Source organism: Triturus cristatus, chromosome 8 (genome assembly GCF_964204655.1).
Source record: "Triturus cristatus chromosome 8, aTriCri1.1, whole genome shotgun sequence".
In the NCBI taxonomy this organism is placed as follows: domain Eukaryota; kingdom Metazoa; phylum Chordata; class Amphibia; order Caudata; family Salamandridae; genus Triturus; species Triturus cristatus.
Genome location: NC_140591.1, coordinates 836,761,382 through 836,782,869, shown reverse-complemented (window position 1 = coordinate 836,782,869; position 21,488 = coordinate 836,761,382). Strand labels below are relative to the sequence as shown.

Sequence of the window (21,488 nt, the reverse complement as noted above, 5' to 3'; positions counted from 1 at the left end):
CTGTACGCTATTTCACTGTATGCTACTCCACTCTATGCCACTCTGCTCTACAACACTACACTCTACGCAACTCCACTCTATGCTCTTCCACTCTACAGCATGCCAATGTACACCATTCCATTGTACCCAGTCCACTCTACGCTATTCCACTGTACACAACTGCACTTTTCCCTACTCCACTCTAAAGTATTCCACTGTACGCCACTCCACCATATGCCACTCCATTTTATGCCACAGTACTCTACACTATTTCACTGTGTGCCATTGTAAGCCACTCTACTTCATGCCACCCCACTCTGCGCCACTACACTTAATGCCACTACAGTCTACACCACTGCACTGTTAACTATTCCACTCTACCCCACTACATTCTACACCACTTTACGCTATGCCACTTCACTCTATACTATTCCACTGTATGCAGCTTCACTCTACGCCACTCCACTCTACGCCACTCCACTCCATGCCACCCCACTCTACATCACTCCAAGCTACAGTATTTCACTTTATGATAGTCCACTATACACCACAGCACTGTACACTGTTCCACTCTATACCACTCCGCTCAGTGCTATTCCACTGAATGTCACTGTACACCACTCTACTCCATGCCACTCCACTCTACACTACTGGACTGAACGCTTTTCCACTCTATCCCACTACAGTCTATGCCACTCCACTTCACGCCATTCCACTGTATGCCACTCCACTCTCTGCCACTCCATTGTACGCTATTACACTGTACACCATTCCACCTTATGCCACTCCACTCTACGCTACTCCACTGTGCGCCACTCCACTGTATGCTGTTCTACTCTACACCATTCCACTTTAGGCAAATCCACTTTACAACATCCCACTGTATGCCACTCCACTCTACGTTATTCAACTGTAAGCAACTCCAATCTATGCCACTCCACTCTACGCTCTTCACCTCTGTGCCACTCCACTCTTCGCCACTCCACTGTGCGCTATTCCACTGTGACCCACTCCACTCTATGCCACTCCAGTCTATGCCACTCCACTCTACTCTACGCTATTCCACTGTACGCCACTCCACTTTATGTCACTCTGCTGTATAGCATTCCATTTACAGTACTCCCCTCTACTGTATGGCATGCTACCCTACTCTATGGCACTCCCATCTATGCAACTCCACTGTATGTCGCTCCACTCTTTGACATGCCGCTCCACTCTTCGACATGCCACTCCACTGTAGGTTATTGCACTCTATGACACTCCACTCTACACCACTTCACTATACAGCAATACACTCTATGGAACTTTACTCTACTGTACCACATGCGCCTTGATAATATGCCACTACAGTCTACGCCACTCCACTATAAGCCACTCCACTCTACTCTATGACATGCCACTCCAATGTATGCCTCTCCACTCTATGCCCCTCCACTGTACGCCACTCCACTCTACAGTATTCCACTTTATGGCTCTCCACGCTACTGTACGACACAATACTCGACTCAATGGCAATCTACTCTATGCCACTCCACTATATGCCACTCCACTCTAATATACCATGTGCCACTTCAGTGTATGCCATGCCACTCTGCTCCATTCCACTCTAAGCTACTACACTCTATGCCACTTCACTGTAAGTGGCTACAGGCTATGCCACTCCACTGTACGACAGGACATTTTAAGCCCATCCCCTCTACGCTATTTCTCTTTCGGCCTCTCCACTCTTTGCCACTTTACTGTATGCCACTCCACTCCTTGCTATTCCACTGTACGCCATTCAAATGTATGCCATCTATGCCACTCCATTCTTTGCCACTCTACTGTATGTCACTCCAGTGTATGCTAGTCCACTGAATACCACTCCACTCTATGGCACTCCGCTCTATGCCCCTCCACTGTACGCTATTCTACTCTACACCACTTCACTTTAGCCAAATCCACTGTACACCACTCTACTGTATACCACTCCACTGTATACCACTCCACTATATGCCCTTCCACTCTGCACTAATCCACTGTAAGCAACTCCACTCTACACCACTCCACTCTACTCTATTCACCTCTATGCCACTGCACTCTCTGCCAATCCACTGTACGCTATTCAACTGTGCCCCACTCCACTCTATGCCACTCCAGTCTATGGCACTCCATGTTACACCACTCCATTCAATACTGTTCTGTTGTTTCTACTCTATGGCACTCCACTCTACTGTATGGCATGCTACTCCTCTCTACTGCACTCTAGTCTAAGCCACTCCACTATACGTCACTCCACTCTACAACATGCCACTCCACTGTACATTATTGAACACTATGCCACTCCACACTACAGTATTATACTCTAGGGAACTACACTCTACTGTAACACATGCTACTTGATTCTATGCCACCACAGTTTACGTCACTCCACAGTATGCCACTCACCTCTACTCTATGGCATGCCACTCCAATGTACACCACTCCACTCTATGACATGCCACTCCACTGTACTCCAATCCACTGTAATTACTCCACTGTACTGTATTTCACTCTACCCTACTCCACTCTACAGTATTCCACTCTATGACACTCCACTCTACTGGATGACACAATACTCAACTGAACAGCACTCCACTCTATGCCACTCCACTGTATGCTACTCCAGTCTAATCTACCATGTGCCATTTCAGCCAACGCCACTCCACTCTACCCACTCCACTGTACAGTTTGCCACTCAACACCACTCTACTCTACGCTATCCCACTCTATGCCACTTTACTGTAGGCAACTACAGTCTATGCCACTCCACTGTATGCCACAACACTCTACACCACTCCATTCTATGCTTTTCCTCTTTAGGCCACTCCACTCTATGCCACTCTACTGTACACCGCTGCAATTTATGCCACTCCACTCCTCGCTATTCCACTATGCCATCAGAATGTACACCATCTATGCCACTACATTGTACGCTATTCCACTCTATGCCATTTCGCTGTACGCCACTCCAATGTATGCTATTCCACTGTACGCCAATCCACTCTATGCTACACCGCTCTATGCAACTTCACTCTATACTATTACACTCTATGCCACTCTCTTTCACTATATGCTATGACCCTTCACTTATTGATTCTCCACTCGCGACACTCTAATTTACTATTTTAAACACTTTTTTCTTACAAAAATATAAACCATTGAAATTCAATGAAAAAACATTGGTTAAAGCTTAGTTACAGTTAGGAAAATGTTACTATTTCTAAACAAACCAAACTTAAACTACACAGACATTAGAAATTTTAAAGTTATAGGTATACCTTAAATTTATAATTTACGCACCACCTTTAAATTACTAAGTCACGCACCTCGTATATAGTCTTGTCATCTCACGCGCCACACTTCCTTAACTATAATTTGCCACTCTACAATGCACTGTGTTCTCACAGATTATGTCTTTTGAGATGTCATAAGTGTTGTTATAAATGATTTCATGTGTTATAACTCAAGTAATATGTAAGGGTATAACCAGTGCACGGAGAAACTGTGACTTATAATTAATGTAGTGTGGCGAGTGAGGTGACAAGACTGTGTACCGAAGTGCGCGACATAATTTAAAGGTGGCACATAAATTATAAATTTAGGTATGACTATATAATGTATCTGACCAAGGGTCCCAAAAGTTCAATAGAATGCTTTGGGCAAGCCCAGGGTTCTGCATCGCAGTGAGGTGGGGTTCTAAATATAAATGATTGGTAGCTTCAGTATTTGGCTATTATTAAAATCACTCAGTGTGCGTAAGAGGAAAATGTGCAAGTGGAAGGCAATTTCTGAATAGAAAAGTTGCTTAAGTGACTGGGTGCCTTAGAAGATGTTTTCTGCCTCCGGCATATGGCAAATCTGAGGTTCCCTTTGTTTTTAAGAAGTTCAGTATATCCTGTTCTTGAATGCCGCCACAAGGAATTCATGAGGAATTTCTCTTTTGTGTGTTTTTTATGCATGTGAGCCACAGTCCCCGAGGAGTTGTTCACTATTTGTAAACATTGTTTCTAAGTTGTATTTGGAGCTATAAGTAAGTGAGGTTATGTTAGTGATTGCTGGACTGTTTATTGTACTTAGCATCCATATTTATATGTTTCTTTACAGCAGCTGGTTGTATCTGGAGGTTAGTTCTGAGACCTGGCTGAGGTCTCTGAGGGTGAGCCAAGGATCTGCTGATGTTAAGTTGGATAAAGTGAGCAACATTAAGTGGCTAGTTTATGTTGAATCCATGCTTCTTAAATTAGGTCATCAGGATCTTTACGATCATCCAGAAAACATTAGGAAGGATGATCTGAAATGGGTCAAAAATAATTTTCTAAGAATAATGATGGCAGAAAGGGAAGGGTATGAGCTGCAGAAACCTTTTGTTCGGGCTCATTCTCTAATAAAAACAACACTCTCAATAGAACCCTATCTGCTAATAGTTACTAAGCCGCTTCATCGCTGGCTCCTGACTCGATTTCGACTTAATTTGATACATTTCTCCTTGGGGGACATTGTGGGGTGGTCCAAACCGGAGGAAGCGGGACTATGTTCTTGTGACAACTACTCTATCCAAGATACACTACATTTCTTATTGTTTTGTAAACACTATACTGCCATTCGGAAGAGGTTTTTGGTTCCCTTACTTCGTAAGAAGGGATTTTTACGGGCTAAACCTGCTTTACTTTATCTACAAATGCTTAATAACACATGGGAAATTTTTAACATTGCTTCCTTTTTAGTGGCCGCAGTCAGGTTGAAGGGGAGAACTATAGCTAGTTGAAATTTGGGAGACCCATATTAGATGGATTACATATTGAATTTTGGTACCTTTTGTATTTTTATATAGGTTTTAACTTAATGATTTAGATTAGTAGCTCTAAAAATGTGTTGTATTTGGATGAGTCGGTAGTTCATTAGTAATCATGTTATTTGTATGCATTTTAGCCCTGATGCTGATGAAATACTTTTTATGGATTTTACTGTTAATTGTCGTATTTGTGTTTGTCTATTAATGTAATTGTTGTCTTGTACTTTTATGATTTTAATTAATCGATTAAAGTGGATTGAATTTGAATTTTGCTGATGTCCTGCTCAAGATGTCTGACAGAACAATGAATATCTCTGAAGGCTGGCAGGGGGGTGTCAGGACTAGCTGTGGGTGATCGAAGATAGGGTCAGCGCTTCTTGAATGCAAGCTAGAAGTATATGGTGACACACGAATAGTCCCAGATGGCCTGAGTGTTTAAGTACCTGCTGCGAGGAGGAACAGTCTGAGGATCTCTGATTACCCCCTCTCAAAGATTCAAATGGCATGCTAGAGGTCTCTGAGGGCAAACAGAGGTCTATAAAAGCAAACGTGGGTTGTTTAAGTACCAGCTGGTAATGTTTTAAAGCAGGCACAATGCAGGTATAGGGAGCAGGTTGAGATAGAAAGGGAGAGAGCAAATGTGGGTTGTTTAAGTACTATATGGTAATGTTGTAAAGCAGGTACAGTGCAGGTATAGGGAACAGGGAGAGAAAAGAAAGAAAGAAAGAAAGAAAGAAGGAAAGAAAGAAAGAAAGAAAGAAAGAAAGAAAGAAAGAAAGAAAGAAGGAAAGAAAGAAAGAAGGAAAGAAGGAAAGAAAGAAAGAAAGAAAGAAAGAAAGAAAGAAAGAAAGAAAGAAAGAAAGAAAGAAAGAAAGAAAGAAAGAAAGAAAGAACCAACTGGTATAAACATTTTTGGCAGGGTTTCCAGTCCAGCCCAGTTTTATCCCATGTGAACAAGTCTGAGGGCCATGTGTTTGTGGTTAATTTTCAGATTCCGATGAGTAGCAGAAGTTAAACACATAAAACCCCTTTTTCTCCAGGCATAAGGACTGTGTCAACATGGAATGTTCCATACAATACAAATGCTACTTAAAATGTGTGTCTGAGCGGGGCACCGCTGAAGCCGAGACTTTTTTTCCATTTTCACTTTCCAGCAAGTAGACTGTTTGGAAGCTCTGCTGCCTGGAAGCTCCACAACTGCACCTCTGTACCTCTTGGGTATAACTGTGATTTTCAGTCATGTACACAATTCACTACATTTATTTGATCATATGGCATTTTATTTTTTGGTAGAGGAACTTTTCAGTGACATCACTCAGTTTATTTTGAAATGCTGGTGTATTTCAATTTGGTGCACATGACACCCTTTAAACTCCGGTTTTCCTACTCTGATTACACGTCTTCTCATTTTTAAGACTTTTCTGGCGCTGCCTTTGATATGGCTCATCACATGTGTCAACATTCCAAATTTACTTGAGAAGGACGAGGGACCCCACCAGTTTTTAAACTATATATAATGTTATTTTAACTTTCTCCCTCTTAAACTGTCCTCGACTCCAATGCATGTCAATGGGTGAATTTACTTACCATATTTTATTCTCTAAATGGCCCTATTAGATGCTCTAAAATGAGAGCATTTTAATGAGAGATGCCCTTGTATGGTAAGGGCCTGACCTGCTTTTACTAACTTTCAGTATCTGTGGTCCACTTCTAAAATCAGACAAAAAAAACTGTCCAATCCAAGGGCACAGTCAAGAGGTCACATTCCATGTGTGACATCTTTAGCCAGTGCTGACCTTTTTACTTTTGGATTTTTAGAAAAATGCATCATGTACACTGTGACTTGTAGGCCGCACTCACAAAGCACATGCAATGGATCCCCCCCACTGCAGAAAGACTGTCACCCACGCACTCATTACCAGCAGACTAGACTACGGCAACGCCCTCTACACCAGAATCAACAAAGCTCTTCTACGCATGCTCCAAACCATCCAGAATGCCGCAGCCAGGCTCGTCCTAGGGACACCGCGCCATGAACATATGACCCAACACCTACGAAGCCTCCACTGAATCCCCGTCGAGAAGAGGGTCACCTTCAAACTCCTCACTCACGCCTACAAATTCCCCAACAACCTCGAAACTCAATACCTCAATGACCGAATATGTTTCCACGTACCCAAGAGGAACCTCCGCTTCACCGACCTTGCCCTGGCAGAGGTCCCCCACATCCGCTGAAGCAGAACCGGTGGGAGAGCCTTCTCGTACATCGCAGCCAAAACCTGGAACGAGCTCCCGGTCAACATCAAACGCTCCCCTACCCTCCACACGTTCAGGAAGGACCTCAAGACCTGGCTCTTCGACTTACCCGGAGCTTCTTTCCACCCCCCAGCGCTTTGAGACCCTCACGGGTGAGTAGCACGCTCTATAAACCACTGTCTGATTGATTGATGCAGGTGACTAAAACAAAACTGACATGGTTCTTGCCATGTCTTTGCAAGATCCTCTCAGCAAATATCCTCTACAGCTAAAGATACATCAGTTTCTTTTTGTGTGATGCATTTTGCTATGCTGGGATCGTTTCTGTCAGCTGCCATGTGTGTAATTAGGCAGAATAGATTTACTTGTGCCGCAGTAATGGTAGTGTTTGTGGGAATACGTGCGCCAGATTCGGGCTTGGGCATTACATTTTCACTGCTCCTCCGCTGATGATTTGGCAAGGCTGTTGTTGCCTTATGGTGGCCACAAACTAGCACCAGATGATAAGAAGACACCAAAACAATTCTCTTTTCTTAGTAGACACTGAGAACTCAAGCAGCAAAACGTTTTGCCTGGCACACAAAACATCCTTTTTTTTGTTTTTAAAACAACTTTATTGGGATTTTCAAGTGGGTATATCATAGTACGCATTACATTGAGCATTTTAGTTATACAGAGAGCTCAGGATACAATTCAGGCATTGTGCACCATCTGTGCCAATTGTGGCGTTGTCTACGAAGCTTATCCAGAATGTCGTAATGCCCCTAAGGAGGCCACCAGTTTATCACAGTGCTGAGCATTACATTCCTAGCCTCCGACCTATTGTGCCCAAGGGGAGCGTTGTCCGCTCAACTGACCCATTACCCCACCTCCCACCCGGAACCCACCCTCCATACCCAACTATGCCACAAGGAAAACAATCTCAGTCTGGGGGGGACTCAGAGCATATCCCGGGGGGGGCACACAAAACATCCTTGTTCCGTTCCAAGCGAGCTACATTGATCTCATAATTCAAAGTCATCAGTAGAGGTTGGTTCATAATGTTGTGTGAATATTGAATGCTCTTTGGAGTCCGATGACTATGTCATGTTAGAAAGTATCCCTCAAAGTCCTCCCATAACTCCACTTCCACTTCCTCTATACCTATCACTCCGCACATGAGCGTCCCCTCTCCTCTAGCTGTTCCATCCCGCATCCATTCCCCTCCCACACATTACACAACTCCACTTCCACCTCCTATATGCCTATCACTCCGCACACGAGCGTCCCCTCTCCTCTAGCTATCCCATCCCGCATACATTCCCCCTCCCACATATTATACAACTCTACCCACCACACCGCTCTCACTATGCCCAGCATCCCCACTACAAACTCAGCCCCAACCTCCCCCTACACCTGTACATCTGATCAGCCAGTGTTCCTACAGGCCCCCTCACGTCGAACCTCACCGGCTCTCCCCCTACAGCACACAACATTACCCCGTCGCACCCCTTCCCTACTTCCCCCATTACATCGGATCACCACACTAAAAAACAGCCATACATAGGACCACCTCACTTCTCGCCTCACGAACACAGTCTTATAACCCCCCTCACCTACCTACAGACCAGGTGAGGAATACGTCAACTTCGGCTCCGGACCCTAGACTCGGGGAGATATTACTAGCCCTACATCAAATTAAAGAAGACATCCAAACTCTTCACGACCTTATCCTGACACAACCAAACCCAAACGCGAAATTCCTCCAACAATCACACGCTAGCTCCACGTCACAGAAACCCCCTAGATGGAATACAATACCTGACCCCAATGCCTTTACTCGCCCTTTTAGAATAAAAAACCCACTCTCACCGCAAGATCTTACCTCTCTACTACAGTCCTACGAATCCCCAACTCCGCCTCCCCTCTCTGCGCACACAGACAACACACCGATATTGTCCTTTATCCAAGCCATCCCTTCCAACCCCGATAGAGCCAGTAGACACATTACCCAGAGGTATTGTTCAGAAAACCTCAAGAAAGTTCCCATCTTACAAGACCACAACACTATACCTACCAAGGCCCAGATAAAATGTATCCTACTAAACTGTAGGTCGGCCGCGCGTCATGCCGCTGATATAGCTGACCTCATACTAAACAACGAACCTGACCTCACAATCTTAACGGAAACATGGCTAAATGATTCATCCTTGCCCATCCTAGACATACTAGTCCCACCCAACTATCACATCACAAGACTAGATAGAATTGACAGGCTTGGAGGTGGTATAGCATGCATGCACCGGAACTACCTCTCCGTGAAATGTCTCATCTCCCCGGTTTTCTCCTCCTGTGAATACTTACATCTTGAAATCTCTAATATTAACACCCCATTATGCTCACTTCACTCACTTTACCATCCACCAAGAAACAACCTTACCTTTATTGAACACATAATGGATATCGTAGCCACAAATGCCAGAGTCCAGAGCAAGCAGATATTCCTTAAATTAAATTTGTGACAGCCCAACACATGAAAAAGGATCAACCCTAGATCTGGTAATCTCCAAAGCGGACTCCACCCAGCTGGAATCTATCCTCCCTTGTGACTGGTCCAACCATAACATCATCACTTTCTATATCAACAAAGTAGTTAAACCACTCTATGTCCAACCCAAGAGAACTAAAATCTGGAAGAGAAACCTAAAAAACGTCAATCCTTCCTCACTTGCAACCACCTGCCCTATCTTAACGCCCCCATCTGACAGCTCACATGAAGTACACGATCTAACCAATCACTATGTCCAATCTATGAACATATTATTAGACAATTTAGCTCCACTACAATTGAAAAGTATCTCAAACAAATCAAACAAACCTTGATCACTTCAATCTGCTCGACAAATTCCAATCTGGCTTTCGATCAGGGCACAGTACCGAATCCGCCATGACCCACATAATAGATGATGCCTTAAAAATATTGGACCAAAACAAAGCATGTTTACTAATCCTACTGGACCTATCCTCCGCCTTCAACACTGTCAAACACGACAGTCTATTAGACCTCCTGAAACATAGAATGGGACTATCAGGAACGGTTCTCAACTGGTTCACTTCCTTCCTTCAAAACAGAACAAAAAGTTTCAAGACCAATCAATCTTTATCCAAACCTACTCCTGTCACTCTAGGAGTACCCCAAGGTTCCTCTCTCTCCCCGACACTCTTCAATGTGTTCATGAAACCACTCACAGAGCTTCTCAACTCTGCAAAGGTCCAATTTCACATGTACGTAGGCGACACACAACTCTACATTAAGGTACACTCTCTTGAGGACATCAAGTCCCTCAACTCTACACTCCAAAAAATGCAGACCTGGCTGGCAAATAACCATTTAAAATTAAACATCCTAAAAACAGAATTCCTCCTAATAGCGCCTCCCAACCAAACAACCACCATCATGGAATGGATAAAGCACCTAACAGCACTAGACGGCCAACCGCTCATGATCGATTCTGCCAAATCGCTAGTTATAACTCTGGACAATAAGCTAAATATGCAGAAGCTCATCAGTGCAGCAACAAGAGGAGCAACATTTCAAATGAACACCCTAAGAAGACTGAAACCCTTCATACCGGCAAATGACTTTAAACAGGCAGTCCAAACTCTAGTAATCCCCAGAGTGGAATATGGGAGTGTCGCTCTCTGCGGCCTCCCAGAACAATGACAGTCCCACTAAGAGCATCAATCAACGCAGCTGCCAGACTAACAGGTTCCAAAAGAAACTGTCACATCTCCCCGGACTTGCGTGCCCTTAACTGGCAACCCTTTGAGGCAAGAAACCATTTGAAAATTGCCTGTATGACACACAAGGCATTGCATCACAAAACACCACTATACGTTGCAGAGAAACTAGTACCATCGGGCGGCAACAGAACTAACAGGAGTTCATATAACATTCTCTTGAAACCACAACGTTTTAAAAAAAAGAAAACTTATAACCGCTCCTTCTCAGGAATGGCCCCTAGGATTTGGAATGCCTTACCGCCAAAAACAAGACAGAACCCTCACTCAGCATCCTTTAAAAAGGAAGTTAAATCGATTCTCCTGACAAAATTCACTTGATCTATTTGATACAGGATTGTAGTTATGTGCTATGTTGGAAGAGTTACCGTTTGTTTGACCTAATATAACCAGAAATATTTTTGTATGTTTATGCCTATTTTCCTCTGTCTATTCCCTCTATTTCCTTTATCTGTTGTAAAGCGCTCTGATACCCGCAAGGGTCTTGTCCGCGCTGAATAAAACCTTCAAAATAAAAAATAAATAAATATGTGGCCAGCTGGATAATTTGAAATGATGCTTGATCCAAATACGTGGATTCCATTAGTAAGATTGCTAGCTAAAAATGTGATTTATTCCAGGTTTGCCACAAATCAGTGTCTTTTAGACCTGACAGCCTTAGGGTGGTCTTCCCCAAACGTTTTACCTGTTTGCTTCACCTTTTTGCTAATTTCCTTTTGTTGGCCTTAGGACTGTGAGCACTTTGCTACTGCCAACCAGTTCTAAAATGCAATGTGCTTCTCCCCAAAACCTGGTTTGTTGGACTTATCCACAATTGACATATTTAATGCATCTATAAATACCTAGTAGAATGCAATACCTGTGCCCAGGGCCTGTATATTAAATGCTACTAGTGAGTCAGCAGCATTGATTGTGCCACCCAAACAAGCAGCACTGTAAACTTGTCTCATGACTGCAGAGCCTGTGGGTGCAGTTACACTGCCATGTCGACTTTGCATTTAAAAGCCCTTGCCAAGCCTTACACTCCCCTCTTATTACTTATAAGTCACCCTCAAGGTAGGCCCTAGGTTGCCCATAGGGCAGGGTGCTGTGTAATTAAAAGGTAGGACACATACGTTTAAGTTTTACATGTCCTGGTAGTGAAAAACACCCAATTCATTTTTCACTACTGTGATAGGTTAACATTGGGAATTTCTTATTACACTTATGAGCTGTAATTCCTGATTGTGAAGGAGTAGCTCTATCATGTTTCATATCATTAGAATGGTAGCGATAAATCCTCTTCACTTGTAAAGCTGAATTTATCACTACCCTTTTAAAAATGCCACTTTTTGCCATATTGTCTGCTCTTATTCCTGTAAGGGTTTGCAGCCTGTCTCCAACACACGTCTGGGTTGGTGACAGCTGGACTTTGTGCATTCCCTCTAGACAGCCGCACACAAAGCGAGCTTAGGTGTGACTGAGTGGCCATCCACATCCTGATGGGCCAGCCTGGGCAGGATGGGAGGGAGGTGCTGAAACTTATATCTGAATGGGCTGTGGCCTGTCCCCACACAAAGGACTGCAAACCCCCCTGTAGTGAGTCTGGAGCCAGAGCTTGGCAGGGAGGACCTCGGTGCACTTCAAAGTCATGGGTCTCTGACTGCACCAAATCAGACACTATTGGACTTGGGAACTCTGTTGGGAGGAAGGACTGCTGTGCTACTACAAGGACTGCCAATCTGCTGGACTGCTGCTCCGGTACAACTGCCACTCTGCTGTGTTGCTCTGCTGCTTGCTATCCTCTGCCCTGCTGAGGAAGAACTGGGCTCTTTGACTTGAACCCAGAGTGATCACCAAGAGCATGCTGGCTTGCCTCCTGTTTTAAGACTCAGGATTATCAAAGTCTTACATCCTGCACTTGTGCCTGGTCCTTTGGAAGTGGATCCAGGTGCTTGCTTCAGTGGAACCGACACATCTTCTACTGCGTGAAGCAGAATCACCACATCACTGCTGTTGCGGGAACAGAACCGGTGCATCGCACTTGGAACCAGTGCATCACCATTGTAATCAACTCATCGGAACCACCACATCGCCGCCACTGCAGTGAGAGATGATCGCAACATCCCCTCGACTGCGTGGACAAACCCGGCAGATCGTGTTCGGAACCAAGGCATCTCAGAACTGGCGATTCATCTTCAGAACTGGTGTATCTCCATGGGTGTGAGGAGAAAATCGACACATCACCTTGATTGTAGGATAGACACAACATAGCTCTTGCTGTTGCGTCCAGGATCAAGGTACTGTTGTTCAGCTAGTCTTGTGTAGCTCCTGTTTCCACTCGCGCTCTATCACGATTGGCCTGAACTCTTGACTTTGCCCTGGTTGAGTGTGACCAGATAACCCTGAAGGTGCTTATTGCTTCTAAGCACTATTTTTCACTTTTAATCTTTTAAAATTCATACCTTGACATCTACTTATTGGATTTTTGTGGTTTTTGTGGTGTTTTATTTATAAAATCCTAATTTATTTTCTACACTGGTGTAGAGTCTTTTTGTGGTGTTTTCACTGTGTTACTCTTTGAAGTGTTGCACAAATACTTTACACATTGCCTCTTAAGTTAAGCCTGTTTGCTCTATGCCAAACTACCAGAGGGTGAGCACAGGTTTATTTAGGGTGTGTATCTGACTTACCTTGACTAGCATTTTGCTTCCTGGTTAGACATGGTGTATACCTGTGCCAACAAGAAACCCATATTCTAACAGTGTCTAAATTTCTTTTCTATATTAAAGCATTTTAAGATGTTTGCTAATAGGCAACATTGTGACAGACGCTTCCAGCCAGGAGCTGTGTCGGTGCTTTAGTGGGTATGGTACATTAATGCAGTTTATCATTCTGTTAATTTTATGATAGCAATTTAAGGTAAACTGATGCGTCTAGGTATATATCTGGGTATATTAAGCATGTTCTTTTAATGCTTGCATTTTGTAGGGAATGGTTTGGTGTTTTAATAGCACCTGTAAATTCTATGTTGGTCTAATGAATAAAATTGCAAATACCTTAAAAGCTGCCATGGAGTAGGGAATATCTGTGTGCTCCTATTGTTACTGAACTGTTGGGAGAAAGATTTACAGAACGCACATACAGCAAACAACCTCAGGGACGTAGCTTCAGGGGGGTGTTTCGAAGTTCCACCTCCCCCTAAAAAACACAGTCTGTAGTAGATAGTTGAGTACAAGTGCTTTCAGTCGGGTATGGTGAGGAGTCTGTCAGATTTCAACTGGGAGGTTTACAGAAATACAGACAAAAACACACACACCCTCGTTCTCACATCTTAATTTTAAAGGCCTTAAAAATGTTGATTCATTTGAAAAATATAGTGTTTTACTACTCACAATATGCAGTGCCCCTTAAGACCCTCCTTGTACCCAGCTTCTCATATAATGCATTTTCACAAGCTATGCCAGTGTGATTGTTGTCTGAAGTTCACTCCAACCCCCAGTATTACTGAGCAAGCTATGCCCATGAACATACTGAAAAGAGAGTTAAATAGAATAGATGGCAAGAGACACATTTGTATTTCAATCATAGGCTGGCTTTGTTGGGATACGTATCAAAAATGGGACTTTAGAACATGTACTGAAAAAAAGTGGTGTTTCTCAAAATGTGCGTGCCAAGGGAATTAAAAATGTGCACCAAACATTTTGGGAGACCATTAACACAAGAAGTAAAAGCATTTGAATTAAACAAGACAAGCAAGCATCATATAATTCTTTCTATCCATGAAAGAAAATCCACACAAATTGGTGAAGTTGAAACTAAATTTTACTGTGACATGGCCATTACAGTTTGTATGCATGCATTTGTTTAAAATATTTATCATAAGGTTTCTAAAAAGCACCATGAATAACAACCCATTTGCAGGACCTCCAATTATTTCAAGAGCAGCAGAAACGTCTGAGTAGTTTTCTTCCTGGTGTTATTGATTTTAAGAAAATGACAAGTATTATTGTTATACTGTTAGCTAATGCCACTAAATATGCACAACCCTCTTTAAACACCATTTTATTTTACCATGTTTTGACAAATGGATAGTGCTTACACATATACATTTTGGTTAAACATTTGAAGCAACTCCTCCTGATTAGGTCGCCAGGAGGTGGTTACAGTTAGGACCTAGTTTCCATAGGAAGAACATTTTCTGTTGTGCCAATAACTTTAACGTTGTTTGTTGAATCCTAGCGACATTTTCAAAACTAATACTACGCTCACTCCAGCTGCTGTCTTGAAAGTTTTGTGCTGATCCATCAAGCGGGGGCAGAGAAAAAGGTGCGGGTCCAAAACACATTTTCCCCGTGTTAATTCCCATAGGGACTTTAGACACAGCTACAGCCCGAACCACTGGACAGAATCATACCAAACCTTTTTCCAATTTGGAGTTAACCCATTCAGTAGTTGCAGAGTTATTAAAAGAAATTCAAATTTATATATATAGGGAGTCGAAGACTCCACAAACTTTTCCAATCTCGTGCTGAGTCTGACTGGCTGCCTACACTTCCTACTTGGAAGTGCTGGCAGTCATCTTGGGACTCGGCTTCCGCTGGGACCCACAATTGTTTTTTTTTTAAAGAGAAGGGGGCAGGGTAGGAATACCCTGACGCTTAGACTTGTTGGGGGATCCCAGAGGGACCCCACCAGGGTAGAAAAGTGTTTAAATAAAACAAATTTTGGTGGGTTCCGTGCAATAGCTGCAGCTCCCAACAATTTCTTTTTAAAAAAGTAACACAGGCTCCTGGGCTTCTCTATCATTTAGCCCCCGTGTGGACCAGGTCCCGGGAGCATGTGGGCTTAAATGAAATTATATAGGAGGGGTGCACACGGGCCCCGTCCTTGTTCCCCAGAGACCAATACCTCCCTGGGGCCAAATTGTATTTTTAAAATGTGAGGCATTCTCGGCCCAGGCACTGCCACCACCCCATAGCAGGCCCCACTACATCAAAGGAGGGGAGCTGTGCGGCACTCCTCCTAGAGCAACATATGGCCCTTGGGGCCACCACCTCCTAGGGCTGGATCCTGCAATGACCCAGGGTGCCCACCCCTGGGACATAGCTGTTTGCTACAGCTTGGTGGGAGCTTTAACTGCTCCTGCCAAGCCACAGCAAGCACTCCACTTTCAGCAAGCAAGAGCAGAGAAATGATCTTGCTTGCTGGAAGCAGAGCATTTGTCTATTTCCCTGCCCACTGTCAAGCGAGCAGGGAAACAGATGAATTGCTTTCACACACAGGTAGCTTCATGTTTAGCAGCTTCCTGTGTGTAAAAACAATGCTGGTTCCCGCAGGAGGCGGGGAGCCAGCAGGGACTACAGGGGCCTTGAGGCTCCCCATGGTCTCAATGCAGACTGGGTGCCCTGGGGCACCCAGAGGATAGGGACTCTGGGGCCAAAATCGGCCCAAGAGGGGGGCTGTGTGGCCCCCTCCCTCATTTGGTAATGTCTGGGCCCCGGAGGATGGGGTCTCTGGGGCTGAAATCAACCTGGGAAGAGGGCCACACAGCCCCCCCCCTCCTGCATTAATGAGGTAAACAAATAAAGGGCAGGCCTCGGGGAATGGGGTCCCTGGGTCCAAAATTGGTGTGTCAGTGACTGTATGGATGAGTGAATGGCTGTGTGAGTGGCTGTATGGGTGGGTGTATGGCTGTGTGGGTGACTGGGTGAGTGAGTGGGTGTTTGAACGGTTGTATGAGTGAGTCACTGGATGTGTACGTGGCTGTATGAGCGAGTGAGTGGCTGTTTGAGTGGGTGTTTGGTTAAGTGGGTTGGTGTGAGAGTGGCTGTATTGGAGAGTGAGTGTCTGTGTGAATGACTGTATAAATAAGTAGGCAGATGTGTGGGTGATTGTATGGATGTCTGAATAGGTATGTAAGTGGTTGTGTGGGTGTGTGAGTGTGTTAGTGCTTGTATAGGTGAGTGAGTGGCTGTGTTTAGAGGCTGTAGTGCTACAGGCACTCTTATGGTCTGACACCACATGATGTAAATGTAAATGTAAATGTATTTGTACTTATATAGCGCACTTCTACCCAGAGGTCTCGTAGCGCTGTATTCATACCGCTGTGGAACCCTTCCTGGTTTTCCTGTGAGATGTCCACTCCTGGGCACCCCCCAAGGTGAAGCCAGGCATCCTAGCGCTGTGGGGGCCATTGTGATGACCTTTGACTACCATCATTTAAATTTTCTTTTGGTGTTTTACTTTACCCTAGCATAAATATATGACATCCTGCATATGCCTTTTTCCCTTTATGGTTTCTTTTGTGTAATCTTGCAGTCTTAAAGTGGGATCTGTCACACAGTAGAACAGCCTTCCCAAGATCAGAGCGTGTGGGATGTGCACTTGAAAGCATGAAAGAGAGAGATGTGGAATATACCTTTTGGTCTTGAAGTGCAGTGTTATGAACAGTGGGGCACAAATGTGCATTGTGTTGTCCATTGAGAGATGAAGTATGTGATGCTGTTGTGAATGGTGAATAAATGTGCATTGTGTTGTACATTTGGAAGTATTATGAAGTTCTTACTATTGGCTTTGACATGGCCTCATGTCATCCTGAATTCTGACTCTGACTTGCTAGAGCTTTCTACACGCATAGGCCTACAGAGAGTTTGCAAGTTGTTTAGGTTCATCATGTTCAAGGTTGCTTTGTTTTGTTTCTGGAGAAGAGATTGTTGAATGTACAGAAGGCTTTTGCAAGCTTCGCTAAGATGAAGGCTGGAACAAGTGAGAATGTAGAGGGAACATGGAAACTCCTTTTGCCCTGGACTGCTTGCATGGAAGGTGGCCAATTCCAGTAAGTTTCCTTGGCACAGAGGGAAGGTCTCTCGAACCTTCTAGTGTGTTTTGAGACTATAAAGGCGGAGGTTCTTGGCAGGCAGCTTAGGAGCTCATTTGTGGGGCAGATGTGTCATCACAAAAGAACAGAACCTGAGTTCCAGTCGCAAGTCCATGCCTAGCTATCAAAGGGCTCCTCCAGTTTGAGTTGGAAAGGATGTCAAGTGAATAACCGATGAAGTAATTTGTTTCTGACTAGTGCCATTGTGATGCTTGTCTGTTTATGCAGTTTCCAGTGGCTGTGGTCATTTGAGGTGTTTTCTTTGCGATATGTGAGTGAGTCAGAGTGCACATCCAAAGTGGTCATTTGATGAATTTAGTGTATACATCTTTCTGATTTCTTGCAGGACATCCAGTATTATTTGCTGCTTGCTTGTTCATTATAATTATTCATGCATTCAACAGTTACATTTGCCAAGTGTGTTAATATTGCTTGCACATAAATATATATCTCTATACACATTTGAATATTGTTAATTTGACATCTGGGAAAACGTTTCTGTTAGAGAGCATTGCATAAATAAGACCCCAAGCCTTATTCTAAAAAGAGTCTTTAATGTGTTTAATTTTGTAAAGTGAAACTCCTTTCTAGGTGTTGTTGTGTTATATGTCTTGTGCTTCGTCTTGTTTGGGCCATCGTGTGGGAGTGATATCTTTTGAGGGTGAAGCAAGACAGAGGCTGCATGGGTGGGTGAGCGGGTGTGTGAGTACCTTTATGGGTGAGGCTCTGTGAGTGACGGTATGGTTAAATGACTAGTTGTATGGGTAACTTTAATAGTGAGTGAGTGGTTGTGTGAGTGCCTGTATGAGTGAGTGATTGGGTGTATGAGTGGTTCTATGGATGAGTGAGTCGTTGTGTGAGTACTTGTATGGGTCTGTGAATGGGTATTTGAGTGGTTGTGTGAGTGAGTGTATGAGAGGTTGTATAGGGGTGTGAGTGGGTGTGTGAGTGCTTCTGTGGATGATGTAATCAGTGATGTCATCAGTGATGTCATCAGTAATATCACTGACCATGTCATCAGTGATGTAATATGTGAGATCATAAGCAGTACTTTGTGGGGGCATAAGTTAGAGTTAGCTTAGGTAACTATAACTGCTGAATTTCTCTGGGTTTGTATGAGTGAAATATGAGCCTAACTATAACGTCCCTGTAAACTTTGTTTTTTTCAGTTAATTTCTGAAGTTTTTTTAATTGTATTTCCTAACTATAATGTCCCAAAATCCTTTATTTTTTTCTGTGAATTTCAATGTTTTTTTAAAGTTTATTTTTCCTAACGGTAACCTGTTGAGGTTTAATTTCTGTTAAATGAGCATCATCACAGAATGAATCCTCCTCTGCATATTTATCCAAGAAGAAGCCACTGTTTTGTGCAACGCCTCTACCCAACTGAAGCACTTTCTACTGGCTAATTAGTAAGTGCTACCTCATTTGGTAAATGTATAGTGCTTCTCCTACACTACAGCTTTGTAAAGGGAGCACAGGAAATGTTTCCAGTGACCTTGCATGCTTGTAACTTTGCCAATGTGATTGTTCCTCGAGTGTCTTCACCAGATAACTTTACAAGGTGGAATTGCAGAGAAAACACACTTGGATGATTTGTAGTTTACAGAAGTAAGTGCTTCTTTGTTTGGTGGAGATTCAATCGTATTCCTAGCCATCAAGAACCCTTCTCCAAAACTGTCGGGAAACGCCCGGGGGCAGGGGGCTGTTAGTAAGCTGTCCATCATCCTGTTAAAAGGGCGGGAAGATGCTGCATAAAACTACTGTATATGGGATGGGACCAAACGGGAGGGTTTTTAGGCAAGTTTACATACTTCTAGTTTTGAAAGGTTTGCAACATGATCCCTGGTCTCAGCAGCAGATGACAAGAAAGAACCCCCTTGTCACGGTCACTACATGAAATTTTGATGCATGCACCTCCATCACGTATTACAGACAACTTTTCACTGTGAAAATGCAGAGAAAACATACTTGGATGCTTTGTACTTTACAGGAGGGCTTCTTTGTTTGGTGAAGATGCAATCATATTCCTAGGCATCAAAACCCTGTCTCCAAAATCAGTGGGAAACATGCAGCTCCCTGTTTACTTTAGCATGGGCTGGCCCAGAGGAGGTGTGTCATGAGGCCCACAGGGACATTGTCGTTTTCACTAACTTAGCAGTAGCACGTTGCAGCTTGCCTGCTGCTTTGCGCATATTACTACACTTCTTTATTTTTGCAATACTATCCATGGTTGCTTTCACAAGAGAAATCATTGCTGTGTTTACTCTCTGCATTTTTTTGACTGAACATTATGTGCCAGGTCAAACAACAATGCCCCTTGTTATTTTGTTCTGGCCAGGCCTTAGCCATTAGACAAAACATACCAATGCAGCTGTTGTTTAGACAACAAACTTTGTTTTTTAGTGCGATACATGAATAGGTAATCCACACTTCGAGATGGACCTTTCAATGGAGAAGAGCGAGACTGCACCTATGATGTAGATCTGTCATCTATAAGCTAAAGTATGGGGTCTACTGACAAAGCTCAGAGATCTTCTATTATATAATAATACTTCTTCTTAGCAAGGGGAGGGAGGTTAGGCACTATAGTCCTTTCTCCATTGTCTTTTTAGGATGACATCTCCATTCATGATGTATGGACTAGCTGCTATGCTGACTGTATTTGTACTATGCATTTTTCTGCTTGCTGTGGTACGTATACTGCATGTTAGGGCACATTAGCAAAATTAAGTATTTTAAACTGTTTTGTGTCTCTGTCAGATCTTATTGTGGACAAGTACAAGAGTGCGAGCGAAAGGGTGTGTCTTGTCACCGCGATTCCTGAGAGATCTGGGAGTGTTGTGTTCTGGGGTGTCTAATCATTTGCATCCCTGTGAGTGAGTAAGAGAGCAAGTGAGACACTATAGCTAGTCGGTTCTGGACTTGTGGGTACTAAGGTGGTAGGAAGGCTCAGTCCCTTTACACCAAGGTCCCATATTCCTGTGCATAGGTCTGTTTTTGTGCAGAATCCCTGCAACAGGTGGTGGTCCCCGAGCTGCTTATGGCCCGGGAGAGGGGGGAGCATGGCCCCATCCCTCTTTTTTTTAAAGGAATTGGCCCTAGGGAGGTGGTGGTCTCCGGGGTGGATGCGTGTGGCCCCCACTAAATTTAACACATAGCAGCAGGGAAGTGGCAGTCCCCAAAGCCCAGGGGTTCTCCGTGGCCGCCCACTTCATTTTTAAAATAGCCCCGGGGAGGTGGTAGTCCCCAAGGCCTGGGGGGTTTGAGCAGGCGCTGCCAGTTAGAAAGAATAGCCCCGGGAAGGTGGTGGTCCCTGGGGCAAAACTTAGCTCTTGGAGGGGGGGCCGTGTACTCCCTCCATTTTTATTATTAACCCCGTATGCCCCCGGGACCTGGCCCACCCGAAGGTTATAATTGAAACAAGCGCAGGCTGTTTTATGTTTATATTTTTGCCATGAATTTAGCAAATTCTTGTCACTTATTTTTTTAATTGCTATTTACCCGTGGCAAGGTCCCTAGGGGACCCCAAGATCAAGGCTTGGTGGTATGGGCATTCCTACCCTGCCCCCTTTTCTTTTTTTCACATTTTTTTGAGCCACAGCTGAAGTCGATTCCCAAGATGGCTGCCAACACTTCCTGATTGAAGTGTTAGCAGCCAATCAGAGCTCTGCATTTCCCTCTACGAGCTTGTTATTATTCACGAATTAGACACAGCCACAGATATCACTATCTTGATTCTCCTAAATTTCTCAACAACTACTGAACAGATTTACACCAAATAACTGAAAGCGTGACCTG

The 21,488-nt window shown here is 43.9% G+C and overlaps 1 protein-coding gene across 1 annotated transcript in view; it reads right to left on the bottom strand.

Moving 5' to 3' along the window:
* Nucleotides 1–21,488, bottom strand: part of PROZ (protein Z, vitamin K dependent plasma glycoprotein) — a 219,946-nt gene that overhangs the window by 136,476 nt on the left and 61,982 nt on the right. The window lies entirely within an intron of this gene.